The 23,542-nt window shown below is 41.5% G+C and overlaps 1 long non-coding RNA gene across 1 annotated transcript in view; it reads left to right on the forward strand.

Annotated features, from left to right (window-relative positions):
• Window positions 1-5,436: 5,436 nt before the first annotated feature.
• Window positions 5,437-23,542, forward strand: part of LOC149442118 (uncharacterized) — a 46,863-nt gene continuing 28,757 nt past the window's right edge. The window contains exons 1-2 of the long non-coding RNA XR_016307228.1: window positions 5,437-5,871; window positions 7,956-8,070. This is a non-coding gene — a long non-coding RNA (uncharacterized LOC149442118). The remainder of the gene's footprint in view (window positions 5,872-7,955; window positions 8,071-23,542) is intronic.

The raw sequence follows: 23,542 nt of genomic DNA on the forward strand, positions 1-23,542 counted from the left end.
GAAGGAAGTTCAATACTCAAAATATAAAAGATTAAACCTTTATAAAAAAATGTTAAAACTACAGTTGTGGTAAAGATTTTAAAGCATTCCCATAGCTCATAATAAAAGACGTGTAGCTTGTACATATTAAAAGGCCTACTACATAGCATTGCAGAAAATATCCATAGATGACGTAACTAGCATACTTGACATTATTTCCCTAAAGATCTTTCCATGACGCGTTTGCAGGACAATAGCCCGCTTTCTCAGGGAGATATAGCATACATTTCAGTAGAAGGAATCAGGATATTCATAAAGATGTCAAGGAGCCATGACCATTTGAATCCAAAAGGGTCCCTCCATTAAGGGTAACGAAGGAAACACACATAGGCCAGGTGGGCAAAACACAGGCCCATTTGATCATGATCAAACTCTTTCCCAGTCTGAGGTTTAAATCCGCATAGATATATTCAGGAATAATAGATATAGTAGTATACATATTCTGCAATAAAACATAGCCCAGGCTATAAGGGCCAGTTCATACTACGTGTTTCAGTTGTATCTTTTCTGCATCCAAAACACACAGAAAGTAGATTATATGGTTGTCAATGTCATAGTTCACATCAGTGCTTGCAGTTCCAGTGAGTTCCAGGTGCAGAAAAAAAAAAGCAGGCTGCATTTTTCCTGCACAGAACTGCAATGGAACGCGGTCAAACGCATCAAAAACGCCCTGGAACGCACCAAAAACGCATTGGAATACACGTCCTTATTTGAATTGAAGACAAAGACAGGGGAAAAAATTAACTGGAATGCATAAAAATTACACTGGAACGCGTCAGAATGCACTGGAACACGTCGAAAACACGCATGTGGAAACGCATCCGGAACGCATCTGGACCATGTTTTTATAGTGTGAACCGGCACTTAAAAGGATGAAGTGGCAACCCTAGTCGCGGGTGTTAGTACAGCCAGAGTTTTGCCTGTAGCTGCCGCCAGTCCACAGTTCATTGTGGGCGGGTGGGCATCAAGCGGATAAAATCCCCTCTTTAATTCCACCCAACTTTAGTTAATTAAACATTTTTTTAAAAAATAGACCTTAAGTGTTGGTTCACACCAGCGTTTTCTGCAGTGTTTTGCAGAAACGCACTACAATCCATTTAACATGATTTCCTATGGACATGTTCACAGCTCCGCGGTTTCACCCGGTGCATTTTTTGGAAAGGGTCAGGGATTTTTTTGAACGCAAAAAGGTGCGTTTTAGGTTGTACAGATTTCAATGGAAACACTGCAGAAAGCAGGTTGTGCGTTTTTGCTATGCTTTTGCTGTGTTTTAAATCTGCCTAGTCAAAAAAAAAAAAACGCGGCAAAAATGTGCAAAAACGCAAAACACTAATGCAGAAACGGGTCAAACGCAAGCTACATAAGTGTGAACTTAGGCTTAAGTGAAATTGAAATCAGTTTTTAAAAAATACTGAGTACATACAGTTAAGTCCATATATATTTGGACACGGGCACAATTTTAGTTTTTTTTCAGGTATTTAAGAAAACATATTCGAGCTATAGTTATATAATGATTATAGGCTGAAAGTACACGCTCTCAGGTTTAATTTGAGGGTATATACATCCATATTGGAGGAAGGGTTTAGGAATTACAGCTCTTAAGAATAGCCATCCCCCTTTTTTAAGGGACCAAAAGTAGTTGGACAATTGATTCAAAAGCTGTTTCATGACCAGGTGTGGGCTACTCCTTCGTTATTTCTACATCAATTAAGCACGTAAAAGGTCTGGAGTTGATTCTAAGTGTGGTATTTGCATTTGGAATCTATTGCTGTGAACCCACATCATGCGTTCAAAGGAGCTGTCCATGCAAGTGAAACAGGCCATTGTAAGGCTTCAAAAACTAAACAAATCCATCAGAGAGATAGCAGCAACATTAGGAGTGGCCAAATCAACTGTTTGGTACATTCTGAGGAAAGAAGAACGCACTGGTGAGCTCAGCAACATAAAAAAAGACATGGATGTTCAAAGACAACAGCGATGGATGATTGCAGGATCCTCTCTATGGTAAAGAAAAACCCATTTACAACACCCAGACAAGTGAAGGACACTCTCCAGGAGGTGGGCGTATCATTGTCAAAGTCTACAATCGAGAGAAGACTTCATGAGAGCAAATACAGAGGGTTCACCACAAGGTGCAAACCATTCATAAGCCTGAAGAATAGAAAAGCTAGATTAGACTTTTTCAAAAAGCACCTAAAACACCAGACCAGTTCTGGAAAAGCATTCTTTGGATGGATGAAACTAAGATTAATCTGTGCCAGAATGACAGGAAGAAAAAAGTGTGGAGAAGGCTTGGAACAGCTCATGATCCAAAGCACACCACATCATCTGTAAAACATGGTGGAGGCAGTGTGATGGCATGGAAATGCATGGCTTCCAGTGGCACTGGGTCATTGGTGTTTATTGATGATGTGACAGAAGACAGAAGCAGCCGATTGAATTTTGAAGTGTTTAGAGATATACTGCCAGCCCAGATTCAGCCAAATGCAGCAAAGTTGATTGGACGGCGCTGCACAGTACAGATGGACAATGATCCAAAACACACTTCAAAAGCAACCCAGGAAAAGAAGTGAAATATTCTGCAATGGCCAAGTCAATCACCTGATCTCAACCCAATTGAGCATGCATTTCACTTGCTGAAGGCAAAGACCCACAAACAAAGAACAACTGAAGACAGCTACAGTTAGAGCCTGGCAAAGCATCAGAAAGGAGGAAACCCAGTCTTTGGTAATGTCCATGATTTCCAGACTTCAGGCAGTCATTGCCAGTAAAGGATTCTCAACAAAATATTAAAAATGAACATTTTATTTATGATTATATTCATTTGTCTAATTACATTTGAGCCCCTGAAAATGGAGGGACTGTGTATAAAAATGGTTGCAGTACCTAAAATTTGTACTTGATATTTATGTTCAACCCCTTGAATTAAAGCTGAAAATCTGCACTTCAAATTCATTGGGATTGTTTTGATTTAATTTATTCTGGTGGTATGCAGAGCCAAAAGTATGAAAATTATGCCTGTGTCCAAATATATATAGACCTAACTGTATATACACACTATATTGCCAAAAGTATTGGGCCACCCCTCCAATTCAGGTGCTCAGTGAATTCAAGCGTGGTACCGTGATAGGTTGCCACCTGTGCAACAAGTCCATCTGTTAAATTTCCTTGCTACTAAATATTTGTACTTGATATTTGTACTTGATATTTATGTTCAACCCCTTGAATTAAAGCTGAAAGTCTGCACTTCAAAATTAATTTGGATTGTTTTGTTTTAATTTATTCTGGTGGCATACAGAGCCAAAAGTATGAAAATTATGCCTGTGTCCAAATATATATGGACCTAACTGTATAAAGAGAGGTGCTAGATCTTCTATTATCAGAGTCCAGTCTCATTAAATTTGCTGACTACTGTGAGGCTGCTCATGTACACTTCACTAATGTTCTCTAACAAACCTCTGAGGACTTCACAGAACAGCTGTATTTATACACAGGTGTAATGTATTTAATTAGGTGACTACTGAAGGCAATTGGTTCCACTAGATTTTAGTTAAGGGTATAAGAGTAAAGGGGCTGAATACAACTGCACCCCACACTTTTCAGATATTTCTTTGTAAAAATATTTGAAAACGATTTATCATTTTCCTTCCACTTCACAATTATGTGCCACTTTGTGTTGGTCTATCACATAAAATCCCAAAAAATACATTTACGTTTTTGATTGTAACATGACAAAATGTAGAAAATTTCAAGGGGTATGAATACTTTTCAAGGCACTGTATACCAGGACACCCAGAAACCCATGGGGGCCTTGAGAAAAGTCCAAATATACAAGAAGCAGTAAGAGCACCACCCTTGGCTCGAGTCCAAAATGATGCGGTATTAGATAATCAGTAGAAAGAAAGCCAACATGTGTGGGGGTTCAGACCCTCCTCCTTCATCAGGGCTTGTGTATTCTGTGATTTAAAATATGCTCGACTACTGCTTCTTACCTTTTGCAATATGAGTGCATTTGTTATTTTTTGTAAAAAAAAAAAAAAATGATATGGAATGTGGAACTCCCTCTTGAGTTTTGGTGCAAGTGTTTTACATGCACTACAGGTGACCCTATAGATAATGCCCTAAGGATGCAGGGAGCACATTTCTTTTTACACAGTTCCCTTTTTTTATTTTTTGTGTCAGTTTTATTTGAAGTGCACTTCTTCATGTCACCACACAGTACCATGGTGGGTTGCACTTGCTGTACGATGACATGCAAGGGCCACCCAGTTAGGTGCAATATTATGCAAACATGTTGCATAATATTGCACATCTCTGGAAAACAGAGAAATACAGTGTTCTGGTCTGAACATACCACATAGAAAACGTATTTTCTATGTGTCATTGCAGTTACCTGCATTTATCAATGAGGCAAAATGCAGGTAACTTCACATAGTATGAACAGGCCCTTAGGCTGGCCATACACTATACAATTTTCTGTCCATTTCCTGCTCAATTTCCTTTAGATTTACCTTCAACTATGTAGTGCAAGAGCCTGCCTAATTGGATACAATTGAAAGTGTTGTTAGGTTTGACCTCCTATTATATGGTTTTTGGTAAATCTAAACCAAAAATCTCAAGAAAATTGTATAATGTATGGCCAGCCTTAGGCAGGACGAGAAGACGGGGTTCGCAATCAGCATTTCAATTAAATCAAGCTGTGTTTTCAGTGGAGTTGACATCAGGATTTTGTGCAGGCCAAAAAACAAAAAAACAAAAAGGGCACAAATGTCTAGTGAATTATCTTAAGGCACTTTATTCTAAAAAACCTTAAAATTATGCTCACAAGCCCAGTAGGCTGAAAGTATGTATGCAAAAGCACGAAGTACATTCATCCGCTATTCCATCCCAGCAGGTAAGTGGATCACAAAGTCAACCGATGCGTTTCGGGGAAACTGGCCTCCTTCCTCAGAGCTAAGGCTGGTGTCGCATGCTACTTCACCTGACTAAATAGTAATATGTCAAGCCACACACCCCCATTGATGACACCGATGCAGGAGTGGTCAGGGGGAGGACTAATGCAACACCAGTCAAAGAGAAAGTCTCCAGATAAAAGTCACAAACCCTCAGTGGCCTGTGTACAGTGTTCTAAAAATACATGCAGACAGCATAAAAATAACATATGAACAAATATAAGAGAGACCACTTGAGTTCTCCCATATAAAACTCATCAAAGCATGCCTTTATGGATCTTGCAAACAGACTAAAGTATCTTCATATTCTGAAGCAATCTGTCAGGAATGCAGCACCAGTCATTGGGAAAGGATTTGCTGTTTGGCAAATGCGCGTGCACGTGGGCATAAGCATAGAAGACATATTACTCATTTGCCCGCCTGTGTGAGCACTGGTCCTGTGCTGTATGGTTTTCAGCCTTTTCCCTGTGATCTAGTGTTGATCTACATCCGTGATTCTGTTCTGTCCTTGCTCTTGGATTATTATTACCTTCCCATGTTTGCTACCTGCCTCCGTTACCAACCCTGGCCCAGACTACTGATCTCGCTTCTGCCTAGCGTCTCTGTACCTTGCTGCCTGATTGGCGCTGCCTGACCTCTGCTTGTTCCTGAGTCTGATTCTGTTTACGTCCCAGTGTACTGAACATGGAGCCATCTCAGCACATCACCAGCTGAGCCTCTGCTCACCAGATACCACCGCTCTCAAATTCCTACTCACAAGGGCTACACCTTGATGCTTGTGCCTTTCTTTTGCTCCTGTAGTCCTTGTCTCACTATCCAGGGTTGCGTGGACGGGAACTGTGCAAAAGTCCACCCTCGTCATTTCAGGCTCCAAATACAGGTGAACAACACAATAAGTGTATTTTTAATTGGAAATTACTTAAAGTTAATCACCACTTTATTGTCATTTAAATTACTTTCTTTGGGTCAAGCTAACCTATATGAATTATTCTCTATAGCAACAGGTGTGCCCGCAGGGCGCGCTGTATAAACTGTATCTAGTCTGAGGTACATAGCGTACACAACTCTTTTTTTCTGGCAGTGGGATAGAAACTTCCCTTCCCACACCTGGAACAAAACAGAGTCGGACTGAGCGCTGCTCAGCTATTCGTTGGCAGCTTTGTATTCTCTGAATGAATACAAAGCTTCCATGACTGTCTCAGGCAGAGAGGAAGTCAGATAATGTCAAAAGAAAAAAAAGAAGACTGTATTAATAGAAAAAACTTGCAAACACTTTGGAAACACTTGGAAAAAAATGTGTTCATGTGACTTCTAAAAAGGTATAAGTGTACAAATTCTAAATACTCCTGAAAACTATTTTTGTTTTATCAAATGTGGTTAAAAAAAAAAGTCTATCATCAATACACAGTCAGCAATCTGCAGTCAAATTTTTGATCTAACACATCAACTAAATTTACTAACAACCATCCAGTGTGATTGATCTAGCAAGCAAGCCATCTGACTGTGGGCAGACAGTTTAATCAATATCATAACAATACACACCGATTACTTCATCTGTGAAGAAAGATGGAAAACAAACTGTTCTTGGCAATGTCTCTACATTCGTATAAAGTCAAAATGAGTGATAGACTGTTATTAAATCATCTAACAAGCATGGATAGCAAGCACCCTCTGTACTGTAAACTTTCAAGGCTTTTCTATCACCAAAGGCAGCAGTACGACCCAGTGACATGGAGACAGGGTGTCTGCTGTTGACACCTTTCTCTTTTACGAGCAGCCGAGTATTTGCAGGAGTTTGAATCTCTCAGCAGAAAACTGAAAATGGCAACCAACATATGTTCAACATCGAAAGACTTTTGATCAGGTTACTTAGCTCAGAAAGAGCAAACAGGTATCACCAAATTTCTTCCTACCAAGACACTGCAGACTAATGGCAGCAATTCTTCTATTAATTAATGGCTAAATTCACCTTTTGAATATATGGACTATGCAGTCAGGTGAGCTACAGTGATGTGAAAAAGTATTTGTCCCCTACCTGATTTTTTTTTTCTCATATTTCTCGCACTTAAATGATTCAGATCAAAAAATTTTAATATTACACAAAGATAACCCAAGCAGGGGTGGACTGACCATTAGGAAACTCGGGCACTGCCCGAGGGCCCGGGGTCAGTAGGGGGCCCCATGAGATGCCCCTGGTACCTTTTTCATAGGCTTTTTTGAGTTTGGGCAAGGACACAGGGGCCCCATGATCCCCTATTGCCCGGGGGCCCCATGAGTTGTCAGTCCGCCCCTGAACCCAAGTAAATATAAAATGCAGTTTTTAAATGATGACTGCATTTATTAACCTCCCTAGCGGTATGATTATTTCAGATTTTTGGTGCTGAAAGCGGTACCATTATTTTGCATGGAAATATGTAGTTTTTTTATTGTAGGCTGTAATTTTTAGGAATAACTCACTGAAATCTGTCCGAACAAGAGTCTATTAAACATCCCGGGTAGGATAAAATTTGAAACACTAAATTATAATTTAATAAATAATCATAAAAAATAATAATATAATAATAATACATTTAATTCAATAATATAATCATACCGAAAACACTGAAATTTGAAATAGAGCGCCAAGTTTGTACATTGCTGAGCAAAGTCGCAAAATCATTTTCAGTGTCTGATGAGGAATTTCCCCCACGAATCATTATCACTCAATTCTGCAAGTGGTTCTGATTTACTATCGCTGTTCTCTAGCTGATCTAAACCCGCTTTTGACCTAAAGGGACGCTTTTTGGACGCCATGGACGTTTTTAAGTTTCCAGGCAGAAAGAACAGACAAAATGCAGGCAGGGCGCCGGACAAAGCACTAGGGACAATATCTATGTAAAATGGGTTGAAACAGCAATGATTTACTATGAAAAATGTGTTTGTAAATGACGTTTTTTAAAATTTTCAAATTTCCCGCCGCCGCAGGCGCCCGTACATCCCGACGTCACAGGGACGGGAACACAGAAGCCAGATGCCGGCATTGGCCGGAGGAGATGGCCGGGGACGCTGCAGGGGACACATCGCGTGAGCGAAGGACAAGGTAAGCTCTGCAGGGACTCCCTATGCAGCGCCGCATGGTAAGCCCGAGTGTAGCTCGGGGTTACCGCTTTTGGCACTGATATTTTACCCCGAGCTACACTCGGGAATACCGCTAGGGAGGTTAAGGGAAAAAAACTGTCCAAACCTGCCTGGCCCTATGTGAAAAAGTAATTAAACCTCCCCCCCTCCTTTCTAAATTATGAACGAACTGTGATTAACCACATTTTTTGAAAGCTGAGTTAAATTTCACTTGCCGCATCCAGTCCTGATTTTTAGAGAAAAAAAATCACAGTCAAATCCAGGTCACATAAAGGACTGTGGCCACCAGAGCATACAGTAGCTGCCTAAATGGACACAAGCGGCCTCAAAATGCAATAACAATATAGACTTTGTTAGTATAAAAAAATATTACAAACAAATCAATAACCCCCCCCCCCCGTATTATTTAACCCTTTCGCTGACAGAGCCGTTTTTGCTAATTTTGTTTGCACACGTTTAGAAAATCATTTTAGGCCTGAAGATCACACAAAACCCCCAAACATTATATATATTTTTGAAAGCAGACACCCTAAGGAATAAAATTGTGGTAGTTTTTTATGTCACACAATATTATTGCAAAGGTCTAAGAAATGCAATAAATTATCAAAATGTTTGGTGAAATATAAAAGACGAGATTGTGTCGAGTAAATAGATACTCAACATTTGAAAGCTTAAATTTGTGTGCACCTATGAAATGGCAAAAAAAACTTCAGTACCCTATATTCTCTATAGACGACATTTCAAAACCCCTACAGGTCATCAGTTTAGAGTACAGAGGAGGTCTGGTGCTAGAATTATTGTTCTCACACCAGCGTGTGCCGCGATATGTAACACGTGTATCGCAATCAAAGCTTTCATGTGTAAGCGCCCCAACGTGTGAGTTTATGTGTGTATATGTGGAGGTGGGAGCTCAAAAATTGTTTTGGGGGGCATGTTATGTGCTTGGGTGTAGTTTTATTTTTATACAAAAAAAATTTTTTTTTTCCTTTTTGTTTTCATCACAGAGGGGTCGCAAAGTCCCCTATGTGATGATTTTTTGATGACAGGTTCTCTTTATTGAGACATGCAAGGTCTTTCAGTCCCTGCATGTTTCCTCTGTGATCCATTAGATGTATTGCAATGCAAACCGCATTGCAATACATCTTTCTTTGGCTTTTCTAGCCAGGAAAGTGGCAGCCGTGACCCGGAAGTGATGTCATGGATGTCGCCTTCCAGGTCACACAAAGAAGGGGAGGCAAGCAGACATTCGTCTGCTCTCCTCTCTTCCCTGCACCCAACATGGCTCTCTCTGGGTAAGCAGATGGGCAAGCGGAGCCCGAATACATGTGGGGAAGGGGGGCACCAAAACCGGAGGCTGTTGCAGCAATAGGCGGCAGCAGAGCCACCTGACTGATTCCTCCAGCAGTGGCTACAGCCACTGGATTGTGTATAAAACCCCCTTCAGAACCTGGAAAATTTGCAATAATTGATGGAACCATGAATTCTGCATTCTAGCAGACAATCCTGAAGGAGAATGTCCGGCCATCAGTTCATGACCTCAAGCTCAAGCACACTTGGGTTATGAAGCAGGGAGTTTAGGGGACAATTACTTTTTCACCTGCCAAGCAGGTTTGGACAGCTTTTTTTCCCTTAATAAATGAAATCATCATTTAAAAACTGCATTTTGTATTTACTCGGGTTATCTTTGTGTAATATTAAAAGTTGTTTGATCAGAATCATTTAGGTGTGAAAAATACTCAAAAAAAAAAAATCAGGAAAGGGGCAAATATTTTTTTCACAACACTGTAAGTAGGTTAAAATATACTTTGCAGTTTTACATACCAACCCCCAAGCACCACGAGTAGGGTTTTCATCATGCATACTAGGCTCTAGTAGTATCATTATTTTGCAGTGTATTTTTGTACCATGACAATAAAGTCATTCTATTCAATTCTATTCTGAAAGTGAAAGTGGACAGGGACAGTGGGCATATAATCTGGCAGGTGTAGGCAGGTGCAATACAAACGGACATCAGGATATCATTTCAGAAAGTAGTTTAGGCACTTCACCAAGCTAATAATCAAAATTCTTTTCTCAGTGGTTTGACTTCAGTAGACTGAAATCTGTTCAGCTGTTTGAGGTTACTACACTTTACAGTCTGTTTTAGCACCACTCTTTTGAAAAAGACTAATGCACAACATGAGCACATGAATTATATGTATTCAACAATCATTATCGCCAGCCGTGACTAATCACATCAGAGAACCACCTCAAGTAATAAAGGGTCATGAGGGTACTTTAGAACTTTTTTTCTCAACCTAAAGACAAATACATCTTAACATATTTCTTAGTTATGGTACGGCCATTTTGCAAGGGACAGCCCTTCCGTGTCTATTAAATCCAAGACTGTGAAATACTGTAGCTCCTTGCGTAATGCTCTCTCCTGTACATGAAGTGGGGAGGTCACAGGAAGACTCACTGGCCCAGCTGTGATTTTTTTTTTTTTGAGAGTTCCCTGACACCTGTTCATCCCTTTCTGATACTTATAAAATCTCTTGTTTAGGATTCTTCAGTTATTCTCCATGACCTTCCACATTGCAGCTCTCACACATGATCCTGAACACTGATGGCCATTATAGATAATGTAGCATTTATACAAAGAGTTTTATAATGTGATATAATTTACAGAAGGAAAAGTAACAAGCAGGAATGGGCCCGAATACTGTGACCACTTCACCAGCTTAGTGCTACACAGGAAGCAAACAAAAAAACTGAGGAAAAAATACATGTTTTTGACCAACAGCAATTGTTGTTTCCTAAAGTGGTAATAAACACTGCGAGCATGCTCTGGAGTGACATCATCATGGCTCGGCCGTTCAAACGGCCACAGTCCGGGAACCCAAAAGGAAGACTGGGTGAAGCTGGAAGCCTCTGCAGCAGTGACAGAGCGCCACTGGAGGGCTTCATTTTGAGGTATTTCATAATATGCTAGTATCTGGAGCATACTGGCACATTATGCTCTTAACTTGGAGGAAGATTTCTTTTTTCTAATGTGCATGACTTTTTACTACCACTTTAAAGTGGTTGTAAAGGCTCAAGGTTTTTTGCCTTCATGCATGAAGATAAAAAAACCTTCTGTGGGCATAAGCGGCCCCATCCCCCCCCAACACTTACCTGTCTCCCACTGTGATCCAGCAATGTCCACATGAGCCTCAGTTCTCTTGGGGCTCTCACTCCTGATTGCCTGAGGCAGCAGAGGAAGCCATTGGCTCTGTGTGTGAATGAACATGCAGAGCCGCGGCTAGTGAGCACGTCTGCTCAGGTGCCCCCATAGCAAGCTGCTTGCTGAGGGGGCACCAGACAAGAGGGAGGGGCCAGGAGCTGCTTGTTGTGGGGGCACCAGACAAGAGGGAGGGGCCAGGAGCACCTTCAGGGGACCCAAGAAGAGAAGAAATTGGGCTGTTCTGTACAAAACCACTGCACAGGGCAGGTAAATATGACATTTTATTATAAAAAAAAAAAAAAACAAAACAAAAAAAAACAAGACTTTAGTATTACTTTAACTCCAGTTCTATAGGACATTACTTGATAGTTGGTACTAATTATGACTTTCTAACATAAGTTTCAAGTATGTTTCAAATCCAAATGTAAACAAACCCACCCTGTTTTCAAAATTGTAATGATTGAACTTCAAACAAAAATTAATTCGACCCACCATTTTTTTTTTTAATCCACAATGTTATTTATTGGGATTCCAACAAACTAAAAGCCAGACTGATAGGGCAGACAAAGGTACAAGAACACACTGGACCACAGTCCATCGCCTTTATGGGCACCACATCAAAACATTTTTCTTAAAAAATACAATCTTTATTTGTGCACATATTAAAACAGCATTAAAACTGAAATAAAATACAACTTAAAGTAGCATCTTGCACCCTTATGTCGATTAGGGTGGTGGTCACACACTTTACAAAGAACCTGCTTCACACCGCTGCAACTTCAGGTGTGACATGCCATTTACAAATCGCACCTGGAGTCACATCTAATGTATTTCTATGGCACTTTCTTAATAGGGGCAATTTCAAGTCGTGCAATTTGAAAACTAGTTCCTGCATTACTTTTTCAACACTTCAGTACAATTTAACTCTCATAGACTATAAGGTAAATGGCACTGAAATCGCACCTGTGTCTATATCAGCGCTACTTTGAAGTCACGTTTTAAATGGGACCAAATCGCACCATTTTGAAGTCGCATTCGACGTGAACCAGGACTTAGGGCCTGTTCATTTCAGCAGCTTCATCAGAATACAAACCTTGATAAAATAAGGTGGTGGCAGCTACATAAAAATAAGGTCTATTGTATAAAAATGTAAAGTAGCGCACTTGGGGGCTAAAAATATGAATGCAAGTTACTTGTTAGGGGGAGAACCTCTGGGGGTATATTAAAAATTGAAAATAATCTGGGGTCTTAGTAGATCAAAGGCTCATGGGGTTGTGGACATTTTTTTAAAAACTACTTGCCCAAGGGACAAAATCAAGGTCCCAATCTACTTGTCCCTCTTGAGAATCCAATTATCCTGATAAAAAAATATATGTATTTAACCAAAACTTTATTAAAATAAGGTATGTATTGACAGGAAGGAGGGTTGATGTTCTTTATTAGGCAGAGGTGCTTTTAGTAATGTTTGGGGCTTTTAAAAATGAAAGGGGCTTTGTGGAGACTTAAACGTTTTATGTTTTAAACATTGTGCTGTTTATCTCCTTCTCCCTCTCTTAATGCTCAGGACATGTGCATCTACTGAGTGAGTAAATGAGGCACCGGACCCAAAGAGAGAACAATTTTTTAGGTTACTCTTGTACACGGATGCACTTGGGTGTTCAGTATTCCCTACTGGGCAAATTCAGACATTTTTCTTCTACATGTAAAAATCTGCATTCTTTTGCTAGAAAATTACTTATAACCCCCAAACATTATATGTAAAAGTATTGGAACCCCGGCCTTTACACACACATGAACTTTAATGGCATCCCAATGTTAGTCCGTAGGGTTCAATATTGAGTTGTCCCGCCCTTTACAGCTATACAGCTTCTAGGAAGGCTGTTCACAAGGTTTAGGAGGGTGTCTATGGGAATGTTTGATCATTCTTCCAGAAGCGCATTTGTGAGCTCAGGCACTGATGTCGGACGAAAAGGCCTGACTTGCAGTCTCCGCTTTAATTCATCCCAAAGGTGTTCTATCGGGCTGAGGTCAGGACTCTGTGCAGGCCAGTCAAGTTCCTCCTCCCAAAACTCGCTCATCCATGTCTTTATGGACCTTGCTTTGTGCACTGGTACGCAGTCATGTTGGAACAAGAAGGGGCCATCCCCAAACTGTTCCCACAAAGTTGGGAGCATGAAATTGTCCAAAATGTCTTGGTATGCCGACGCCTTAAGAGTTCCCTACACTGGAACTAAGAGGCCAAGCCCAACCCCTGAAACACAACCCCACACTATAATCCCCCCTCCACCAAACTTTACACTTGGCACAAAGCAGTTAGGCAAGTACATCTTTCCTGGCATCTGCCAAACCCAAACATGTCCATCGGATTGCCAGACAGAGAAGCGTGACTGGTCACTCCATAGAACACATTTCCACTGCTCTAGAGTCCAGTGGCGGCATGCTTTACACCACTGCATTTGATGCTTTTCATTGCACTTGGGGATGTAAGGCTTGGATGTAGCTGCTCAGCAATGGAAACCCATTCAATGAAGCTCTCTATACACTGTTGTTGTGCTAATCTGAAGGCCACACGAAGTTTGTAGGTCTTTAGCTTATGACTCTGCAGACAGTTGGTGACTTCTGCGCACTGTGTGCTTCAGCATGCACTGACCCCGCTCTGTCATTTTACATGGCCTACCACTTCGTGGCTGAGTTGCTGTTGTTCTCAGTTGCTTCTACTTTGTTACAATACCACTAGCATTTGATCGTGGAATATTTAGTAGCCAGGAAATGTAACAGATGGACTTGTTGCACAGGTGGCAACCTATCACGGTACCACGCTTGAATTCACTGAGCACCTGAATTGGAGGGGTGGCCCAATACTTTTGGCAATATAGTGTGTATATACAGTTAGGTCTATATATATTTGGACACAGGCAAAATTTTCATACTTTTGGCTCTGTATGCCACCAGAATAAATTAAATCAAAACAATCCAAATGAATTTGAAGTGCAGATTTTCAGCTTTAATTCAAGGGGTTGAACATAAATATCAAGTACAAATTTTAGGAACTGCAATCATTTTTATACACAGTCCCTCCATTTTCAGGGGCTCAAATGTAATTGAACAAATGAATATAATCATAAATAAAATGTTCATTTTTAATATTTTGTTGAGAATCCTTTACTGGCAATGACTGCCTGAAGTCTGCGACCCATGGACATTACCAAAGACTGGGCTTCCTCCTTTCTGATGTTTTGCCAGGCTCTAAGTGCAGCTGTCTTCAGTTGTTCTTTGTGGGTCTTTCTACTTTTAGTTTTGCCTTCAGCAAGTGAAATGCATGCTCAATTGGGTTGAGATAAAGTGACTGACTCAGCCATTGCAGAATATTCCACTTCTTTTCCTTAAAAAGCTCCTGGGTTGCTTTTGAAATGTGTTTTGGATCATTGTCCATCAGTACTGTGAAGCGCCATCCAATCAACTCTGCTGCATTTGGCTGAATCTGGGCTGACAGTATATCTCTAAACACTGCAGAATTCATGTGGTTGCTTCTGTCACATCATCAATAAACACCAATGACCCAGTGTCACTGGAAGCCATGCATGCCCATGCCATCACACTGCCTCCACCATGTTTTACAAATGACATTTTGAGCTTTGGATCATGAGCTTTTCCAAGCCTTCCCCATCATTCTTGATTAATCTTAGTTTCATTCGTCCAAAGAATGCTTTTCCAGAACTGGTCTGGCTTTTTTAGATGTTTTTGGCAGTCTAATCTGGCTTTTCTATTCTTCAGGCTTATGAATGGTTTGCATCTTGTGGTGAACCCTCTGTATTTGCTCTCCTGAAGTCCTCCCTTGATTGTAGACTTTGACAATGATACGCCCACCTCCTGGAGAGTGTCCTTCACTTGTCTGGATGTTGTGAATGAGTTTTTCTTTACCATAGAGAGGATCCTGCAATCATCCATCACTGTTGTCTTCCGTGGACGTCCATGCCTTTTTACGTTGCTGAGCTCACCAGTGCATTCTTCTTTACTCAGAATGTACCAAACTGTTGATTTGGCCTCTCCTAATGTTGCTGTTATCTCTCTGATGGATTTGTTTCATTTTTGAAGTCTTACAATGGCTTGATTCACTTGCATGGACAGCTCCTTTGAACGCATGATGTAGGTTCACAGCAATAGATTCCAAATGCAAATATCACACTTTGGCTCCATATACACGAGCCTACCTTGACCACCGGCCCTGGGAAAACGCAAAGTGTGACAAAACCGTGGTACCGAGGTTTTGCTACAATTTGCGCTCTAACCGCAGTAGGCAGTCAAAACGTTCCTATCCTGAACGTGATTCTTCCGCATTCAGGAGAGGAAGGTTTAACCTCACCTAAACGCGGCAGCTCCTAAACTCTGCTAAAAGCCTATATGTACAGGGACACATAGGCTTTTATGGAGTTGAGTTTAGGAGCTTTGGCAAAATATTACCAAAAGCTTGTAAACTCAAGTTTAGGAGCTGCTCGTATACATGAAGCCTAAAAGCTGTAATTCCTAAACCCCTCCTCCAATTTGGATGTACATACCCTCAAATTAAACCAGAGAGTGTGCACTTTCAGCCCATTATATATCCATTATATAACTATAGCTTGAATATGTTTTGGTAAATACCTGAAAAAAACTAAAATTTTGCCTGTATGTAGCCTCAGCTACTGTACATATACACATCCAGCGGTCTGATTACCGTAGGGATGTACCGGTACGTTTTGAAACAGCTTGGCTCAGTATACTGTATATACCACACATCCAATCTGTCACAGGGACATTTGTTTTGAGCCAGCTTGGCTCAGCGCGGTATACTGTATATACATTACTGCACATCCAGGGGGCTGTATATATACTGTATACTGTATGTAGCCAAAGCTACCATATTACCGCACATCTAGCGGTAACCATCTGATTTGGAATTTGATCCATATGATGACTGTCTAACAAATGTATCACAAGATGTCATTCATGAACTTATGATGTCAGAGGATGAACATGAGGATTTTGAAGGATTTTAAGTAAGTCATAAAAATTTCAATTAAAAAATCTGATGTTTTTAAATGGTGTTGTCTCGGAAGGGGGGTAGTCTTATACAGCGAGTATAGCCCAAAACCTATGTTTTAACTGGAAAATTAGGGGGTCGTCTTATACACCCAGTCGCCTTATACGCCGGAAAATACGGTGTGTATATATATATATATATATATATATATATATACGCACACAATGTTTTGAAAAAATACACTTTATTGAATTTTTATTGCAAACAAACACAATATAATACCCAATTTTGGGTAACATAAAAGATGATGTTACGCCAAGTAAATAGATACCAAACATGTCGCACTTTAAAATTGCGTATGCCCCTGGAATGGCACCAAACTATGGTACTCAAAATTTTCCATAGGCGATGCTTTAAACGCCTTTTACAGGTTACCAGTGTAGATTTACACAGGAGGTCTGGCACTAGAATTATTGCCACCAAAGATCCATTATCTCCTGCGCTCAAGGACTCAGATCAAACAGGCGTTAGTGACAAGCAGCGTGTTGTGTATTCATCCACTGGTGATCAGAGGTTGTGCAGCTCTATCATGAAGCTGGGGAAGCTTAATAAAACTGTAGAGGAAGATGAAAGAAAGAGCGCACAAACCTTGCGCATTACCTCAATAAATATTGACTAAACAGGCTGAACTGCTGTAATACTGACACTCAGTGGCTGAATATCTCCTTGCCATGGGAACTCTGCCATACTGAAGTTTCTATCTGCCAAACCCAGCTCTGATGAAGAAGGGAGCACCCTTCGAAACGCGTTAGCCTTCATCCCCCCTCCTTTTTGATTTACCTGTAACCCTGTTTGGATTATGGTTACTTATGCCTGTTATACAATCATTTTGTGAGTATATTTCCTTATTAATAAAATCAGTCACTATTTATTGAGGTAATGCGCAAGGTTTGTGCGCTCTTTCTTTCATCTTCCTCTACACTAGAATTATTGCTGTTGCTCTGACATTTGCAACAATACCAGAGAAGTGTGCTGCTATCATCGTTTACATATGCAAGTGTGACTTATGTCCGCATGCATGCTCACATTTGCACATAAGCACGGGGGAACAGAGGCGCTTTAAGTTTATTTTTTAATTTTTATCATTTATTTTATCTAAAACTTTTTTTACACGTTCTTTAATTTTCTTTTTTTTGTGTATTAGCTGTGACAGGTCCTCTTTATAGAGAAATATGGGGTCTATTAGATCCCATATTTCTCCTCTGGCATACAATGCCGCCGATCAGACACAGATCGGTCTGACTGGCTGCTTTCCTGGCTGCTAACAGCCAGGTAAACAAAGACCCGAAACCAGAAGTGATACAATCTTTGTTGTTTTTGGTTTCCAGGGTAACAGAAAGGGAGGAACAACATCAGTTGCCATTGCCATTGTGTTGCCATTGCAGCGCTCTCGGGCCCTACAACTGACCCCCTTCTGCAGAAGTGATTGAGTGGCTGTTCAATAACCAGGGCAAAAATAAAAGTAAAACCTGCTGATTACCCACAGCAGGGTTAAATGTAAAAAAAAAAGTGATAATAAGGGGTATCAGGAAGGTGTCATTGTCCTTCACAGCATAAGTGATATGTTGGGTCAGAGTTTGGAGAGTCAGGATCAGGGAGCAGTGTCCCCAGTAGAAGTGATATTAGGTGAAGGGGGGGTCTCAGGCCCTGGCCTACAGGTGAAGGGGGGGTCTCAGGCCCTGTCACTAACGCCTGGCAGGCATGAGGGCCAGTCTGAGTGTTGGACCTGCAGGTGGGGATGTATCCAGGTTGTCCTGTGTAAGTGTCCAGTGGGCAGCGCTGTCTTTCCTCTTCAGCCACTTGATAATTTCTGCTTAAAACGTGAATTGTTGGGGATTGCCAGGGCAAAAAAAAAAAAAGGAAACCCTGCTGCTCGGTGTTAGGAACTGCATGTCCTAGGCGTCGGGTGATATAATTTGCACATCCCTAGGCTCAGCAATAGCATTCAATGCCAAACTGCAGAAAGCAAGGCTATTAGACTATTAGCATGCAATAAAGTATAACTAAAGGCAAAACATATTTTATAGTTTTGGATAGAGTGGAGATGGATTAGAATACCTATCAGTTTTTATTGCTGTCTATGTCTATGTTAGAGAGATTCACCCTCTCTATTTGTTTACCAGTATCAATAATAGTGAAAGCAAAAGAAAATCCCAAATTTTGGGTTGTCCCCAGAAAAGTAGTAGAGGGGATATCTTCCTATTGAGACACCAGTTCTGGTGACCTGGGGGTCGTCAAGAATTCCCTTAATTTTCCTCTCACTTCCTGTTTGGCTATGGAACAGGAAGTGAAGGTAAATTTCCCGACTGGGACACAGATGGCGAAAAAAAATCAGACGGGGTTATAGTCCTCACTTGCTCTCTCCAAAACAAACAAAAACTTTTGCCTATAGTTCTACTTTAAAAAGGTATCTGCTCAAGAGAAAAGGCAATAATTCTACCACTTTACAAAACTCTGGATCAGGCACATCTCCAATATATGGTCTCGTTCTGGCAACAAATCCTCAGGAAGCATGTGCTGGAACTGTACAGAGTCCAGAGAAGGAAGATTAATAAAGGAAATAAAGGGACTGGCACCAAGAGGTTGAACCCAATTCTGGGATGAAGAAAAAAAGCCCTTGCAGCAGAGCATCCCAAACACTACAAGGGTTAAATGCTTGTTATTTTTAGGGGGTAGCGGAAGAAGCTTTATCACCGTATATTCTTGGCAGGCTCCAACACTCTTCATCCTGGCACTACAGGCTGTAGGCGGTCCCTCATGTACAATGTAGAGCTATCAATCTTGCATTGCATGTGAGGAGAAAAGCATGTGGCTGCAGGAATAGGCTGCTATTGCGGTGCACAGAAATTAAAATTCTGGTGGCGAAACCGATATCGAAAATTCAGATTGCACATGGCCAAAACCGCAATGTCTGCTTATGTGGGGGTGTGGAGGCTCGCATTGTTTTTTACTTTAATGTGTATTCTTATTTGTTTTTTTACTTATGATTTTATTACTATCACAGAGGGAACCGATAGTCCCCTATGTGATAGTATATGAGTGACAGGTAGTCTTTGTAGGGGGTGGGGGCAGTATATGCAAGGAGAGGGCAGGAGAGGAGAAGTGTATACGGTGTGGGAGCAGTGTATACACTCAGTCTCCCTCAACGGCTTTTTTGTTTCCTTCACTATAGCTCTAAGAAGGAGCTGTCATTCTCCCGCTGCTGAAAGAACGAAGGGGCGGTGTCACCCAGTGAAATTACCCAGTACCCCGCCCCCTTGTTTCCTTTAGCAGTGGGGAAAATGACAGCTCCTTTTTGGAGCTATAGTGAAGAAAAAAAAAAGCCGGTAATTACATTTAAAAACCCTCAGTGACATTTAGCTGTATACACTGCTCCTCTCCTGCCTTTAAATGGCTGCCCCCCTCCCCCCATCTGCAGTGCACACAGCCACCTGTATCCGCTAAATGTTTCCTATCGGCATTCATATTTTCGGCCAATATGTTTCGGCCACCGAAATTTCGGTGCATCCCTAGCTGTATATATAGAGGAAGGCTGTGGACTGAGGAATAAAGTGACTATTACACTTTATTCCTCTACCTCTAGTCTACAGTATTAAACCCAAAATCAAAAATGTCATATATTGCAGCTTACCAATCATTAGATGTGGTGGCTGCATCAGTTTTCCTTTTGTAGACTTTTCACTTACTGTTTTCACCTGGTATTCTGGCCAGTAACACACCTCCTTTATTAGACTGCCTCCATTCTGGATGACAGCAGCAGCATTGTCAGTCTGGGGGGAGGGGAGCGTTATCCCAGGTTCACACCCAAGCGTTTTCCGCAGCATTTTTCAGAAACGCACAGCAGTCCATTTAACATGATTTCCTATGGGACATGTTCACATCTCCGCGTTTTCACCCGGTGCGTTTTTTGGAAATGGTCAGGGACTTTTTTGGATGCAAAAAGTTGCATTTTTGTTTCTATAGACCTCAATGGAATTGCTGCAGAAAAGCATGTAGTGCGTTTTTGCTGCGTTTTGCATTTTAAATCTGCTTAGCAACAAGAAAAAAAGTTTTAAAAAGCAAAACGCATCAAAAACACAGGCGCAAAACGCAATGCAGAAACGGCTCAAATGCAAACTGTATAGGTGTGAACCTCGCCTTAGATGTACTAGCAGATTTAGATACACTAACAAATTAAAACCAAACTTCAGCTCACAGTTTTTGTTCCTTTTGGGATAAAAGTTTTACATGATTACATAAAAGCTGATCATTGTAAGCACCCCTGCCAGTGGCAGATGGGTTGTCTCAACCCTCAAACTGCTACATCTGTAGGACAACTTGTTCTTTTGAAAAACAACAGACTTACTGGCTGTACCACCAGTTAAAAAAAATAGAGGAAAAAAAAAAGTTTTGGTGTTATTTCATCTTTAGGCCCCATTCACACCTGTGCGATGGGCATGTGTATGTTTTTCCGTGTGTGGCACAAAACAGCATAGGGCAGCCCATATACGTTAATGGGCTGCACTACGCACGAGAAATGCGCTAAAGTAGCTCCTGCAACCTTTTTATTTGTCAGTGAGCCTTGCTTGTTTTGACAGAAAATGTGTGTCCGATAGCTATTTCGGGGTCTCTTAGGCTCCAGGTACACGCGACATTTGGAAAACACTTCTGAACGATGGAAACTGACTGCTGGAAAATGTAGGTTAAAAAAAGTCTGTTTAGCCATGTTTGCATACCGCGTTTATGCGAGTTTGCATTTAAAAAACGCTTCTAAAGATAACCTCGGGAGACCTTCCTAAATGCCCAGAATGCACTGAAAAACAGTCAAAAATTAACTATTTCAGAGAGAAATAGAGAGAGCAGTATGTGTTGAGATTAGCTGTCTTTTTTGTTGTGTTCCAGCTCATTTCTGTGCAGAAATTATTGCAGCAGTGTCTAACATATTTTCTTTCATGCGAAACCTCAAAGTATGGTGTACCGGTTCCATTTGAGTACCGGGAAAACGCTTTGCATGCATTTTTCATGATGAAAAAAAGGCTCTGGGCAGCATCTGGAAATGGAAGAATTAAAAACATTTTCCAAACGCAAACACTTATAAACGTGGTTAGCTGCGTTTACACGCGTTTGAACCGCTAATAAAATCTACTCCTGAACGCAAGTTTGGTGCTTTAAACAAAAAAGACTGTAAACTCAACTGCCTTTAACCACTAGCCTACAGGGCACTTATACCCCCTTCCTGCCCAAGCCAATTTCCAGCTTTCAGCGCTGTCACACTTTGAATGACAATTGCGTGGTCATGCAACACTGTACCCATATGACATTTTTATCATTTTTTTGAGACAGATAGAGCTTTCTCTTGGTGGTATTTAATCACCTCTGGGATTTTTATTTTTTCTTTAACAAACCAAAAACCACTGAAAATTTTGAAAAAAAAACGTTTTTTCTTAGTTTATGTTATACAATTTTGTAAATAAGTGATTTTTCTCCTTCACTGATGTGCGCTAATGAGGCTGTAGTGATGGGCACTGATAGGCTGCACTGATGGACACTGATAGGTGGCACTGATGGGCACTGATGAGGAGGCACTGGTAGGTTGCACTGATGGGCATTGACAGGCATCACTGATGGGCACTGAAAGGCAACACTGATACATGACACTGATATATGGCACTGATAAGCAGCACTGACTGGCACTGTTAGGTGGCACTGACTGGCACTGATAGGCGACACTGACTGGCACTGATAGGTGGCACTGATTGGCATTGATAGGTGGCACTGATGGGTGACATAGAAAGGCAGCTCAGATGGGCACTGATATGTGGCATTGATGTGCACTGGTATGCACTGATATATGGCATTGATGTGGCACTGATGGGCACTGGCACGTGGCACTGATGAGCACTGACAGGTGGCACTTTTGGGGCCACACTGATCATCAGTGCCCTGATGATCAGTGTTCATGTCCCCTCCGCGGAAAGCCGATTACCGGTTTTCCTCTCCTCTGTCAGCGTGACAGCTCGAGAGGAGAGAAATGCCGATAACCGGCATTTCCATGTTTACATGTGATCAGCTGTGATTGGACACAGCTGATCACATGACCGCGCCGACATCTTCGGCTCTTTCCGTGATCCGCTGTGTCCGAGGGACACAGCGCACCGGCGATCGCCGCGCTGCGCGCTCCCTGAGCCGCGCATGCGCGGTGAGAATGGTAGGACATCATATGACGTCCTATCAGAACGAGAGAACCGCCTTGCGCCCGTTATTGTACTATAGGGCGGGCGGAAAGTGGTTAAACGACGATGTGTACATGGACACATAGGAAAACATTAGGGAGAGTTCAGGGGCTGCTGAAAAAAACGCAAAACAGCTCCTAAACGTGCGTTTATCAGCTGCAGTGCACATGGAGCCTAAATGACACATTTTGTTGTGTCAGAACAAGCAAGGCTCGCTGATAAATGGCGCCACAAGCGCTATAAACCTTTCTGAGAATGCGCACAGAACCGTGTTTCTGCGTACGTTCCTGGAATGCAAAGGTGTGAAGGGGGCCTTAATGTTTACATTTTTTTTTTTATTGAAATTTTACTAAGATATACATATTATGATAATATAGACCAATACATGAAGGTAATACCTAAAAAAAAAAAAAAGTACCAATCACAATATTAATCGTTCTATATACATTTTACGTCATGACACAAATACTAAATGTATTTACTACATTCTCTGAAGACGGCCCTTTCCCCATTGATAGTCTCCACACTATAACAAAGCACAATTAGTACCTGAGGAGAATCATGGAGGACGGCTCCTCTTCCCTCATACGGCTCCTCAGACTGTTACAGTTCGTCATAACCGCCCATCCACAACCGCTCCCCCGCAGAGCACAGAATAACATTGACGACTCTGTGCCTCAGAGCTGAGGTAGAATAGATTCCACACCCCCGCCGCGGTTGCACACACCCGATGTTTGCCCACGTTCCTTCTATTCTAGGTTATAGGGTGCCTCCAGTTTGCGCGGGAACAGATCGCTTCAGAGGATCTGAGGCGGCTCGGGGGTCCTCGTCAGACTTTGGGGTGTCTCACTCAGTGCCTGTCAAATGAAAATTTTATCCCACAATGGTTAGAGGCTGCAAGGCTAGATTTGCTAGGAAGCCGTGTGATGAGATCACTGCT

Source organism: Staurois parvus, unplaced genomic scaffold, assembly GCF_062004578.1.
Source record: "Staurois parvus isolate SC_StPar_1 unplaced genomic scaffold, SC_StPar_1.0 ptg000911l, whole genome shotgun sequence".
Lineage (NCBI taxonomy): Eukaryota > Metazoa > Chordata > Amphibia > Anura > Ranidae > Staurois > Staurois parvus.